The sequence below is a fragment of the Alosa sapidissima genome, chromosome 19, assembly GCF_018492685.1.
Source record: "Alosa sapidissima isolate fAloSap1 chromosome 19, fAloSap1.pri, whole genome shotgun sequence".
Lineage (NCBI taxonomy): Eukaryota > Metazoa > Chordata > Actinopteri > Clupeiformes > Clupeidae > Alosa > Alosa sapidissima.
The window spans coordinates 17,627,084-17,641,385 of NC_055975.1; the positions used below are offsets into that span (position 1 = coordinate 17,627,084).

Sequence of the window (14,302 nt, forward strand, 5' to 3'; positions counted from 1 at the left end):
TACATGGTGAGCCCATTCAAGTGTTTTCAAAGCGTCGCGGTGTTTAGGCTACGTTTACAGTTTAGGTCTTTGATGGCTAACGTATCATTTTACCGCTAGCAATTCCTGGTCATTGTTTTATTGATTGTTAGTTGCATATTTATTAGCTAGTAATGAAATTCATTTGAATGACATTGAGATAAGATTTCTAGTTTTACTTCTCATTCGGTTTACAAAGTTATATCTTTATTGAGCCCATTATAGCCTACTATTAAAGTTACACTTTGGCTCCACAATGCTAGCCATAAAGTTACAGTTGTATCGCTAGCCATAAGGTTTTTTTGTTTACCTGTCGTCAGACAGCATTTTAAATATTACCAAGATGTTCACGTGTGTAAGAGTTTAAGATTGGGATGAAGTAGGCTATATTGTGAATGTTAAACCTCTAGGTAACTACATTTGGAAACATGTTTAGATAGCTCTTAAAGTGAACGTTACCTTGCGTGCTATTAAACCCAATAGGAAACCCACAAATGCTAGCTCGCTAAATGTACTAACTTAATCCTATTTGCGTTTTGCAGGTATCCCTCAAGTAAAATGTATAACGACAGTTGTTCTGCGCTGGTTGCAAAGTACAATTTCCTCCGGGATCGCACAGGGAAAGGCTATGTAAGTCTTACTTGTTAATCCTCGTAATTTGTAGTTTTTGTAAGAGCATCACAATTTTTTATATAGGTAAGCATTGTTTATTTTCTTATTAAACAGGAATCGTGGCATAAAATGTTTTTTAAAAACTAGACGTACCGCAGAGCGGTACAAAATATGACCGCCGCCCAGTCCAGCACATTTTTTCCACAAAAATTAATCACGCTGAAAGGCCTATATGATTCTAACTGTCTCACTAAATTGCATTATCCACACTCAATTCTCACTGGTATCTGCTAGACAACAAGTACCAAAACATGATTAGTTCATAGATTTCACATGTAAAATTAATTTTATACAACCCCACCCCCATCTTGCCTGTTCATAATTCTGAGAAATTCTTGAATTGTGTGCATGTGTGCGTGCACACGTTTATGTTTATGTGTGTGTGTGTGTGTGTGTGTGTGCGTGTATGTGTCCGTGCTTGTGTGTTTGCCTGTGTATGTGTGTTTGTGCATGTGCATGCATGCGTACATACAGTATGTCTACTGTGTGAGTATGTGTCATACGTATGATTACTGTGAATGTATGTGTGTGCGTGTGTATCTGTTTATGCACATGTGTGCACTGGGGTCCAGTACAGCGGGGGGACTACAGATCAAAACTGAAAACGATGATTCCCTGCTATCCATGTGGGGTTACATGCCCACCAAGTTTCGTGTACCCCGGTCTTTCAGTGTCCCGGGAATCCTTGTTGGTGTACGGTCACTAAATACACGTACACATAAATTATTTTATTGTAAGGCCCCCCATGAACGAAAGTTCACAAAATTTGACATGCATTCGGAGGGTGTCATAATGATCCTACACTTTCAATTTTGTGCAGTTTTGACCATGTCAGCCAGAGATATTGTGATGAAAAGACACCTAATTTTTTGCTTTTTAATTTTTAACTAGGTGGCGCTATACATGAAATAAGTGGTAATGGGATGGGTTGACATGCCCCCTTAAGACCAACATACAAAAAAAAGGCCAGGGGTGGGCAAACTTTTTGGCTCAAGGGCCACATTGGGTTTTGAAAATTGGCCGGCGGGCCGCACAACAACACCCCCCCCCCCCCCCCCCTCCCCAACGGCACACGCATAAAAAAATACATTTTTTATAACCTATAATTTAGTATGAAAAGTATTTGTTTTAAAATATTAATTGCTTAAAAATACTGCTAATTTTATGCTGTTTAACAAATTTATAAATTGTGCACTGTCGCTTTAAGACAGTCGCTTTAATTCACGTTTATTTCTCAATGATCTTCTGCCTGCTCCACTATGGCTAGTGCTGTACCTACGGCTGGGCCCTCTCACAGTTTTTAAATGGTCAGTAGTGGGAACTACTGTTGCCTTCATGATTTCCTTTTAAAACTTTCTTATAAGAAGGAGATATCAATTATCAACAATCACAAGCCAGCTGGAACCTGCGGCTCTCTCTCCCTCTCGTGAGTGCAGACGCGTTCCCAATTAAATGGATTGCATAATGTTCACGTTAGATCTGCTGCAAAGGAGATAACTAAGAGTTAACTTAGTTTAAAATTATGTTATCTCTATTTAACGTGATGTTTTGACATTGACATTGTAAACGTTATCTAAGAAGAGTGAAAAGCAGTTTGCAGTAAAGCTAACCAACGTCGTCTCTATCGCAGGAAAAAAATAGCGAGCAGCCTGATAACTAAATGAAATGCTCGGCGGGCCGGATGAAAGTGCTTGGCGGGCCGGATTCGGCCCGCGGGCCGCAGTTTGCCCACCCCTGTCCTAGGCCCTACGGTTCTCGAGATATTCACAGAAAACTGTCTCAGGCCACCTACAGGCCAGTTGGTGTAATAAATTAATTTATTGTGTGGCCCCCCATGAACGGAATTCCACGAAACTTGGCGTGCATTCAGAGGGTGTCATAATGATTCAAATTTCGTGCAGTTTTGACTATGTTAGGTCACAGATACCTGTGATTACAACACCTCATTTTTACTTTTTTGTGTTTAACTAGGTGGCGCTATACATGAAATGAGTGGTTATGGAATGGGTTGACATGGCCCTTTGAGATCAACATACTAAAAAAAAATGGTCCTCCTAAACCCTACGGTTCTCGAGATATTCACAGAAAACTGTGTCTGCCCTACCCTCCTTTCGGGGGGTGCAGTCCAGCGGGGGGGCTACAGATCAAAACGAAAAACGATGGTTCCATGCTATCCATATGGGGTATTCCAAATTTTGAAAGTTTTCTAAAACGTGCAAATGAGACATCATAATATATGCAATAATTATCTATTATTTATGCACGTATTTCATATATTTATTTGTGTGTTTTTGTGTGTTATTATAAGCTTCTTGCAGAAACAAACCACCAGCTTGATGTTGACGTTGATCGCAGCATTATGTCAGGAATGGGAATTGTAGCAATGGCCCAATGCCATTTATTTCATCAACAAGGTATGGTTTATTGTCAGTAGGTCAAAATGCTGTCTTGATTCGTCTCAGCAGTTTCCTATAACATTTTTTGTTCTGCCCTAGGACCCAGAGGTTCCAATGCCGGTACTAATCATTACCGGAAACTCCTTCTTGGAGGCTACGTTTGGTGTGCGTCTGGACTACACAGATATCCTCACCCGCAAAGTTGATGACATCACCCTCGGGCTTGCAACTTTGATGTCAATTTATTTCGTGTTCTACATAGAATACCACACAGTGTTTCCCATACATTGACTAATCGGTGGCGGGGTGCCACGAAATAAAAATCGGCCGCCACAGATCAATATTCTATGTTTAATTTAATTTAATTTAAATATAAGGTCAAATCCTTGCATTGCCATTGAGCTGCACTTTTTACGCACGCAGCCTTTTCTTGCCCCGCCCCGCTCTCTCTCGTAGCCCGCTGCCCCACTCCTCTGCATGTGCATTTAACAAAATATTCACGATTGTTGAAGGATTGTTGTTGCCACATAGAAGCATTGCATAGAAGACGTCTGGCTAAATTGCTATTAAATCCGCTTAGCATCGTGACAAATTTGTTCAAAACTGCTGCATTGAAGTGAACTCTGCTAAGGTCTTATCACAACATAGTTTAGTCTCTTCAATGTAGCCTACTAAGTTATGAAATCAAGCAGTATCTCAAAGCTAACGTTAGAATACTGTTTGGATGTCGAATTTAGCATGCTTAGCCTACTTACTGCTGCTTGTCAATGTCGTTGAAGGGCTCATTTTATTGACTCTGACACTGAATGTTTGCAAAATCCCAATGTAAATGGAAAAGTGTTTTCCAAAATTCAAAAGTGCTTGTCACAAGGAGAAGTACGAACCTTTATTTTAACTATGTAGAAAACGTTATGAATTGCATCCACACATCAGCAGCCTTTCAACTGTGTTACAATTGCAAGGGTTCCCTCAAACGTCTTAAAGTGACAGGCACTCAATTAGACCTATACCCTACCAAGACGATCTTAATACAACCCACATGTGTGTGTGTGTATAAAATGTACATATATATATATATATATATATATATATATATATATATATATATATATATATATAATATAATAATATATATAATATGTAGCTATAATAGGTCTGTATGGCATCTGGTCTGATAATTGTATGTACATCACTACTTCATATTGTATGATATATCTATATGATGTCATATTATTTATTATTACAAATGTAATATGGTTTATTTATTACAAATGTAACACTGTAATGAATGATTTATCAATATTTATTAATCAATAAAATCTATGATTATACATTTGTGCAATGTCAGTAGTATCACTTTTAATGGTAATAATAATAATAATAATAATAATACATCTAACAATAATAATAGTAATAGTAATAATAATAAAAAACTCAAAAAACTTAAAGGGCTCTTTGAAGAACCCTTTTCAAAAGGTTCCTTGAGGAACCTCTGAACAGAAAAGGTTCCTCCACAGTGGCAATTGTGAGGAACCCTGAAAGGTTCCTTTAGGCCCCTCCAGTTCTAAGAGTGTACGTAATCATCACCATCATCATTATCCACTTTTATTGCCAGACTCAAGATCCATTCAGAAGACAGACATGGCATACAACATACATTACAGTTTTTCTCGATTGCTTTGACCTGCTTAAGGAAACTGGGATCCACTTGGTCTTCATGAACACTTTCTTTGCACAGCAGAAGTCATCTGGTTGGCATACCAATACGTAAGCCAGGATTCTGGTAATGCTGTCAGGGGCACCCCTTTGGCTCAGTTTTTCAAATGGCTTGTGGTGATTGACTCTGTCAAGGGCCTTGGAAGCATCAATAAACCTAATTAGCACAGATGAGTTCTGCCTTATGTACATACTGTGTCCAATGTAGTGGAGCTGATGAACTGAACGCCCTCTGGTTGACGTGGGGCGACAGGGTGGGGCCGAGTATCAAGGAAGAGTCTGGGAGAATGTAGCTGTTTGTAGCAGCATGCTACAGTATGTGTGTGTGTGTGTGTGAGTCTGGGAGAATGTAGCTGTTTGTAGCAGCATGCTACAGTATGTGTGTGTGTGTGTGTGTGTGTGAGTCTGGGAGGATGTAGCTGTTTGTAGCAGCATGCTGTGTGTGTGTGTGTGTGTGTGTGTGTGTGTGTGTTTGGGAGAATGTAGCTGTTTGTAGCAGCATGCTGTGTGTGTGTGTGTGTGTGTGAGTCTGGGAGAATGTAGCTGTTTGTAGCAGCATGCTGTGTGTGTGTGTGAGTATGGGATAGTGTAGCTGTTTGTAGCAGCAATGTGTGTGTGTGTGTGTGAGAGAGAGTGTGTGAGTCTGGGAGAATGTAGCTGTTTGTAGCAGCATGCTGTGTGTGTGTGTGTGTGTGTGTGTGTGTGTGTGAGAGAGAGTGTGCTACTCAGCACCTAAGGGTGATATCCTTCTTACCCCCATGGACAGGGTGTGTTGTTTGTTCAAATATGTACACAGCTTAAACTGAAATGTGAAAGGACCGTTACTACCCTATTTGAAAGCCTACTCAAACCACACAGCTCGTACACATTAACGGACATACTCATACACACCCACATACCCATACACCAGTTGAGTTGAATTGGTTCCTTATTTATTTAGTTTGCTGTTTAGGTTGCAGTAAAATGTAGTGTTCATACCCTCCCTGGGTTATTTTATCATCTATTATCTTTGCACACCCTAGTAGTAGAAGTTGGGAGGCTATGCAGAGATGTGCTGTTTGTAGCAGCATGCTGTGTGTGTGTGTGTGTGTGTGTTATGACCCAGGCTCACGTTGGCCCAATATGAATGGGAGACCAACACCAAATTGACATTTGAACAAATGCATTAATACCAGAAAAAGAAAATATCTTGGGGATGTGGGCTTCTGGTTGTGAATGGAACGAGTGAATGGAACGCTGAGGGATCGTCGAGAGAATGGAGAATGATTGCTGTGCAGTGAAGGGAGTGTTTGATAGAGATGAGATCATGAGTGTGCACCTGACTTGATGTGAGAGCATGTGAGGGTTGGGATCTCAGCGTGAGGGACACATGGCTGTCACAGTGTGTGTGTGTGTGTGTGTGTGTGTGTGTGTGTGTGTGTGTGTGTGTGTGTGTGTGTGTGTGTGTGTGTGCGTGCGTGCTACAAATTACTGATGCATGAAGGGTTGGGATCTCAGTGTGAGGGACACATGGCTGTCACAGTGTGTGTGTGTGTGTGAGTGTGTGTGTGTGTGTGTGAGTGTGAGTGTGTGTGTGTGTGAGTGTGTGTGTATATGTGTACACTACTGGTCAAAAGTTTGGGATCACTTAGGAATTTCCATTTCTCTCCATTATAGACAGGATACCAGCTGAGATCAGTTGCATTGTTTTTTTTTTAATCAGGGCAGCAGTTTTCAGATTACATTATGTGCTTACATAATTGCAAAAGGGTTATCGACTGTTGTAGAAAGAAATGTCTGATATTTAATGCAATATCTACATTGCCCATTATCAGCAACCATTCATCCAATGTTGCAAAGGCACATTGTGTTTGCTAATCTGATATCATTTTAAAAGGCTAACTGATAGAACATTGGATAACCCTTTTGCAATTATGTAATTCCTAAATTAGAAATTTCTAAGTGACCCCAAACTTTTGACTGGTAGTGTGTGTGTGTGTGTGTGTTGATTATGAAAAGAGACTTTGGGTGCCAGTGGATGTGTGCCTAGAGTGTGCACCATTAGGATGTAGGGTTAGTGTATTATTTGTGAGGTATGAGAAAGACGCAAAATCAGAAATCAGTCTATCATCATTTTGATTAAAAATGCTGAGAATCAACAGTTTTTTTGTGCCATGAATGATCATAAAGCATAAATATTTTCTCACGTTTGACATGCTGCAGTTATTATTGAGAATGATAAAGACAAAGATGAATAATAAGGAAAACATATCCTTAAAAGACAGTCTGTCTGGAACATATTGTTAATTTGGTCAGGTCAATGATTAACCTGAAAAAAGAAGTAAAAGACCATTAACACCACCTTTCGTTCCAAAATAAACTTCCACACCCATATACTAACACTGAAAGGAACACATGGTGTCAGACTGGGTTATTGCCTCAAACAGAATAGAGAAGGGTATGTATCCTTTCATCCAAGTCTGGTGTAGGTGGCAAATAACTGAATTTCCCAAAAAGTTGACATTCCTTTAAGATTGTAAGTGCCTTGACTGGCTGAGAAGCGCCTGACCTGTGGACAAATGAAAATGTGTTCTTGTGACTGAACTGACAAACCAAGGTGCAGATCCAGGGTTATTATGAAGGGTTATTATGGGATTGTGCTAAAATCCAAACCAAGACAACACACACACACACACACACACACACACACACATACAGAGTGCTGGCAAGGAGAGAGGGGACGCTGAACCCCAGCCAGGTAGAGCCCCTTAGCATCTAGACCGCAATCAGGAGGATATTACAGGCACCTGTGCCATAGCTCCACCCTGCAAGAGAGACAGAGACGGACAAACAAACAGGAGCAAACAGAAGCAGCCAGAGCCGCAAGATAGCACAAAGATGACCCTGAATATATCTGCACAATCCTTGTCTATATGCTTCTTTGGGTTTACGTGAAGAGATGCAGAGGTTTACAGACATGGAAGGGAATGTGGGGTGTTAGGAATGGTTGGTTGAAGAGAGAGGGAAAAATGGAACAAAATGCCAGTTAGACACATTCGGGTCCTCAACCGTATTAACCGTACTGCCCTTTAACCCTTTAGAGTCTACACGGTTACATATCTGTCAACACCTGCTTATCAAAGTGACACTTCAAGGTAGTTATCAGTTAGCAACCCCTCATGATGCACTCTAGTTGATAGACAAGCAATAGACTAGACAATGGTATGTTATTATGCTGTGCTGTTTTTCCTCACTCATTAATGCTTTTTTTTTTCTTTCTTCCTGGCTGTCTCTCTTGTTGTCTCTCTCTCTCGATCACACACACACAGACAGACAGACAGACAGATTCACACATGCAAACCCACAGAAAGGCACAGACACACATGAACACATATTTGACTGCTCTAAAATCAGAAAAAACGGTAGCACAAGAACAGGCCAGACCAGCTCTGACTGTAAATCTAAAGACCTACTGTACCTGCTCTTTTATTGCATACATGTGTATGCAATAAAACTTATTTCCACTGAGTAAGAGAAAGTTATGCAACCAGCATATCACATTGAACTTATTTTAATTATTACAATGTGTACTTTGCTGAACAGGAATGGATGGTTAGGGTCTAATTGTGAAATATGCTATGGCAATGGGGTATACACAAAGTATACACAAACTTAGTTTTGACAGTACTACACATTGGAGTAGATGCACAAACTTTTACTTCTGCCTTCTTAAGGAGAGTGAAAGTCTTACATGGGAGGCTAAAAGTGCCCTGTAATTTGTACCCTGGTTATGTGCTATGCTACTTAGCTCTGGTTCAGTAACCATGGAAGGACAAGCCCTGGAATTCTTAGTGATTCTGTGTGTGTCTCCGTGTGTGTGTGTGTGTGTGTGTGTGTGTGTGTGTGTGTGTGTTTAACTGGTTTTTGATCAGATAATGAGCTCTTAGGGTTAAATCCCACAATTATGGTCAGTTTAAAGACCTGAGTCACTGACACATAAACTGAGTCACTGACACACATAAACACAGGCAATGTGTTCACAGTCGACAAAAAATACTTAGCTTAAAGGTAGTCCCATTATTGTGGGATCTTGTTCTGTGAGATTTAAGAATGGCAGATTGATATATTGAGGGGTGGGGAGAGAAAATATGTTTGGCAAATACCCTAAAACCTATGCTGCACACACACACACATACACACAAGTATGCATGTATGGAGGTCACACACTCAAGAGAACACATAGTTGCATATACACACACACAGAAAGAGAGAGAGAGAGAGAGAGAGAGAGCGAGAGAGAGAGAGAGAGATCCTCACATACACACAGTTTGTCATTCTCTCTACAGAGTTTGCCATGTTTACAAATGAGTGCCCGTTTGCACGCTCCCTCTCTCTCCAGAGCAGAGGCATTGTACCCTGCTTTGAATACGAGCAGGAGTCTATTCATCTTTTCACAGACTTCATAGCTGAGTCCTCGGGGCACAGGGAACTTTATTTCCTAAGAGCTCAAACAGAGAAGTTGTTGTCCGGGCTGTGTGTTACAACAGAGGAGTGGCTGGTTATGGGAATGATCTTGGCTTTTGCAGCCAGTGGCTTTTGCTCTCTGCACAGCATTAAGAGGAAGGCTGGTCTGGTGTTGGGATGTTTGCCTGCCTATGTGTATGCTTATAAATGAGCTTATCAATAGTTAAGAGGTCATGAGGGTTTAAAGTGGGAAGAATAGAGAGAAGGAAAGAGAGAGAGAGATAAAGAGAGAGAGGGAGAGTCTTGGATTAATGGTTGCAGTTGCTTCATTTTTCTGTACCCAGAACAAAAACTTTTTTTATTTACATGACTACAGCATGCTGCATGCCTGCAGTGGTAAAGCGTACAATTTAGCTTTGAGCATCCCTGTCTTGTTCAGCCACCCCTGTGAAGTTAAGCCATTTCAATGACATCATGTGTAGTAGAATGAACAAATACAATGAGTGATAACATTCGCTTTAAACGTGCACCAAAAAGTATGCAATGTTTGAGTATAGATACAAAAATCCAAACAGTCAGTTGTTTCGCCTAGAAGGCCACAACCTAATTGAGATTCTTGCTGGTTGTGCAACAGCTAGGTTAGCTATTGTATACCACAGCCTTCTGGAGAGAGCCAAAGTCCCTGAAGGAAGAATGTGCCCGCCTTTCCATACATTTCACAACACATTGGGTCTTAATGGCATACAGAGAGGTGCCTCTGTGTGCATGCATGTGTTGCTATGTGCCCAAGTGTATTTGCATAACTGTGAAACCTCTTGTGAAACATTGCACGATTCGATTTTAAGCGAACAATTAACTCACACACGATGTGTTTTCTGTGAGTGTGTTTGCGTTTGGCTTAGTGTCATACTGGTGTGTTTACCTCCGACTCCATCCGTTTCTTGCATTAACGCCTTCAGCTACAAACACTGTGGCGCTTCTGAGTCATCTGCTGGGTCCACTCCAGCCCTTATTCCAATTCACACAGACTCTATTCAGTTGCATGTTTTGGATCCTTTTATTTGTGTGTCTGTGCTGTGTGTGTGTGTGTCTGTGCTATGTGAGCGTGTGATTCCTGTTAAACTACTAACATGTGCACACTTGTATTCTTCTTGATGAGTGATACCCCTATTTTGATAAACCACTGATGTGCTACCATGGAGATCACGCATCCAGATCTTATCTGCCAGATTGATTCAAAACTCAAGCAGTAGAAATCATCCATCTTATTTAAGCGCCTAGTCCAGGGGCTTCAAACATACGGCCCGCGGGCCATGCCCGCACGATGATTTGGAACGGCCCGCACGTCAGTTCCTCAACAACGAGAGAAAACTTCCCTTGTGTGTGTGTAATGTGTATCACACCAAATTGGCCCACCATACCTTCCCAACTATGCACAGCATCCCATTAGCTGCATGCCATCAGGCTATTTACAATTTTCTATCGCGTAAAGTTAGTGAACACATCAAAATTAACGCGCACACATTTTGTTTGAGCAGGAGACAGAATACGCACGCAGGCACAACTAGGCTACTTGTTGTTTTCTTTTACTCGGCTATCTATATATGGTTATCAGCACACAATGTTGAGCTAATTCACTAACTCATATTCTACTCATCATGGATATCACAAGTTTAAACAACGAAAACAGAAAGGATGGAGGCAGCAAAGCTAGAGGAGTTATTCCAGATGGGCAAGAACAAGGTAGGCTGCATTACAGCTGTTTAAAGCCAGACGTCACGGTACGCTAGAACAAAACTAAAGGTAACTTTAGCTATAGGGCTGTATCAATTTGTCCAAATGAATAGGTCATCGTAGACGTTGTTGTTGTATTATTGCATGTGGATATTGTTATGCTATGTAGGCTACTTTTTTTGCAATGCAAGGACCTAAAACCGGGAAACGGACAAATATTGTACACGCGTGAATTTGTTTTTACGGGGGTGAGGGTGGGTGGGTGTGCGAACCATAGCTCTCTCTCTCTCTCTCTCTCTCTCCCTCAACTGCTAGTCACATGCCAACCACATGGAAGCATCAATTCTAATAATAATTCAAATAACACATGTTCTGTCAGTGTGGCATTTGATTGGATTACATCACCTGGCATGTCAAGCTAGACAAGTTTTGTCTTGCATGTTATACCCAGCCAGAGGGCCTAACTGCCACAGAACTCACGCTGCTCTCTCTCTCTCTCTCTCTCTCTCTCTCTCCCATAACCTCCCAAACTTTTTTATGGTTTCAATTTTATGGTTAAATTTAGACATTCTGGCTTATGTTGTTTTTGCCATTCTGTTCCGTTCCACTGTCCATTTTCATTTTCCCTTGCTTTATGAAGCTCATGCTGGATTGATCAGAATGCTTTAAAAAATTCAAAGGTCATCCTGGTTGGTTTGCACAGTGCACCAGGCATGTTGTGATGTTGCTATGCATCCAGTAAACACCATCAAGCAGTGGCTTTGTGTGTGTTAGCTCCAATTTGATTCCACTGTGAAGAATGCATGCACATCTGCGCGCCGGTATGTCGGTGAATCAGCCAGCAGCTTTGTTGCTGCATGTTCCTGGCTCAGCACCTCTTCTGCATGACTGCTCAGAGCCATGGCTCACTGGTATGCACGTCTCCACTCTCAATAACACCTGAGTGTGCACTCACAGTACACATGTGGGGATTTCACATCAATGGCGAATGCATGAATTGGTGAATTGATAAATGTCAGCATTATCTGAACAGCTTGATTATATTTTGGCAAAAATAGTCATTTCAATTACAAAGGGACTATGAGCTATTATAACACTTTCTGTAGCATTGTATATATTGTGCCATGTGATGTGTACACTTTATATACCAATGTTGTGTTCAGGGAATGTTGAAAACAGAATTGTTTGGCTATATGGTCGTACCTGTAGTCTGATGCTTTCCCATCAGAGAGGTGTAGCCAACAGCAAGCTATTCCCTGGCATGCTTCAGACATGATGCCGTGGTAGAAACACGTAAAAATGTCATAATAGAAAGATAAATGTTACATGCCATGCCTGTGGTATACTCTGCATTAATAATATAGTGCATTGGATTAGCACAGATGGTGATGTTCAGATAATATGATCAGATGATATATTATTATCTGTTGTTATCGGCTGAGGTGACGGTGAGCACATCATAGTATTTACTGATGTGAAATGAAGTATAATGAAATGTAGTGTTGTTATTGTTTTTTGTTTGTGAACAGAGTGCATAGCCTTTAGGCCTACATACAGTATTTGATGTAGACGTTAGATGATGTTTAATTCAAGCTGACCAGTTGCATCCTATTGCAGTCACTAACCCAGTTCCAACTGTTGTCGGGTGTGGCTCAGAGGCGTGGCGACGGGGAACCAATAGTATCAGGCTGGTCCTATTTGAAATGTGTTGTTTGAAGTGTTTTTTAGAAGGGAACTGATGACAAAGAACTGAGGAAAATTGGGGTTTTCGAGGGAAATTAGATTATGCAAAAGCAGCTGCTTGTAGAATTCTAGGCCACGTGGATTTAAAAGCACACTATTCAGATTATATGGTTATGGTTATGGTTATGGTTATGGATTTAGCAGACGCCTTTGTCCAAAGGTTGTAGTACACAATAATATCAATTCAAGCAATAGCCTAATAAAAAGCAATGTAAAAAAGGGGAAAGGCAATAATAAAACAATAATGTCAATTCAATCAATAATATAAAAACAATGACATGCTAAGACTACATTAAGGAGAATATCAATAATAAAACAATAATGTCAAATTAATTAACAGCCCAATTAAAATAAAACAACATTATATAAACCATAACACATAAGCGCTTAAACAACTAAGTATATGTTGAATAGGAATGTCTTTAGACCCCTCTTAAACGACCCAAAACTACCACAGGAACGGAGAGCACTGGGCAGTTCATTCCACCAACATGGAACCACTGAAGAAAAGAGTCTGGAATTAGACCCAGTTTTCATGACTGGTCGACACAACATACGCTCACCAGAAGACCACAGTGGGCGGTTGGGGATGTAAGGCTTGATTATTGAATTAAAATAACTAGGAGCAGATCTAGTTAGTGTCCTATAGGCCAAAGTGAGAGATTTAAATTTAATTCTGGCTACTATAGGGAGCCAATGGAGAGTAACTAGGAGAGGAGTTACATGTGTCCTCTTTGGCTGATTGAAGACCAGGCGTGCTCCAGCATTTTGAATCAGCTGTAATGATCTTGTTACACAAGCGGGTAAGCCAGCTAATAGTGAATTACAATAGTCCAGCTTAGAGATGACCATGGTCTGAGCAAGAAGTTGTGTGGAATCTTGTGTCAGATAAGGTCTGATCTTCCTAATGTTGTAAAGCATAAACCGACATGATTTTGCAATAGAAGCTATATGCTCAGAGAAGTTAAGTCGGTCATCAATTACAACGCCCAAGTTTCGTGCCGATCTAGTTGGGGTCAGTGAAGTTGAGTCAAGCTGGATGTTAATCTGTTGGGGAATAGCTGTTTTAGCTGGAAACACCAAAAACTCTGTTTTTGAGAGATTAAGCTGAAGGTGCCGATCTTTCATCCAGGCTGAAATATCCTTAAGGCATGCAGAAATCCGGTGGGAAACACTAGAGTCATCAGGTGGGAAAGACAGGTAAAGTTGAGTGTCGTCTGCATAACAGTGATAGTCAAATCCATGGGAGCGAATGGTATCACCTAAGGAAGTGGTGTAAATAGAGAAAAGCAAGGGTCCTAATACTGATCCCTGAGGCACACCTGTGGTGAGGTCATGAGACTTAGATACCTGTCCCTGCCAAGACACGTTGAAAGAATGCCCTTTAAGGTAAGATTCAAACCAGTCAAGAGCTTTTCCAGAAATTCCCAGTTCAGATAGTATAGATAGGAGAATGTCATGGTTAACAGTATCAAAGGCTGCAGATAAATCTAGTAGAATTAATACTGATGACTGAGCAGAGGACTTAGCTACTCTCAAGGCTTCAGTCACAGACAGAAGAGCAGTTTCAGTAGAATGAC

At 40.8% G+C, this 14,302-nt stretch overlaps 1 protein-coding gene and 1 long non-coding RNA gene across 4 annotated transcripts in view; both read left to right on the top strand.

The window, feature by feature from the left end:
• Nucleotides 1-3,443, top strand: part of LOC121692839 — a 4,463-nt gene extending 1,020 nt beyond the window's left edge. The window contains exons 2-4 of one of the 2 annotated variants that reach the window (XR_006025358.1): nt 561-648; nt 2,999-3,104; nt 3,186-3,443. This is a non-coding gene — a long non-coding RNA (uncharacterized LOC121692839). The remainder of the gene's footprint in view (nt 1-560; nt 649-2,998; nt 3,105-3,185) is intronic. The other variant, XR_006025357.1, reaches the window with a different exon arrangement.
• Nucleotides 1-14,302, top strand: part of crybg1a (crystallin beta-gamma domain containing 1a) — a 56,417-nt gene that overhangs the window by 13,138 nt on the left and 28,977 nt on the right. The window lies entirely within an intron of this gene.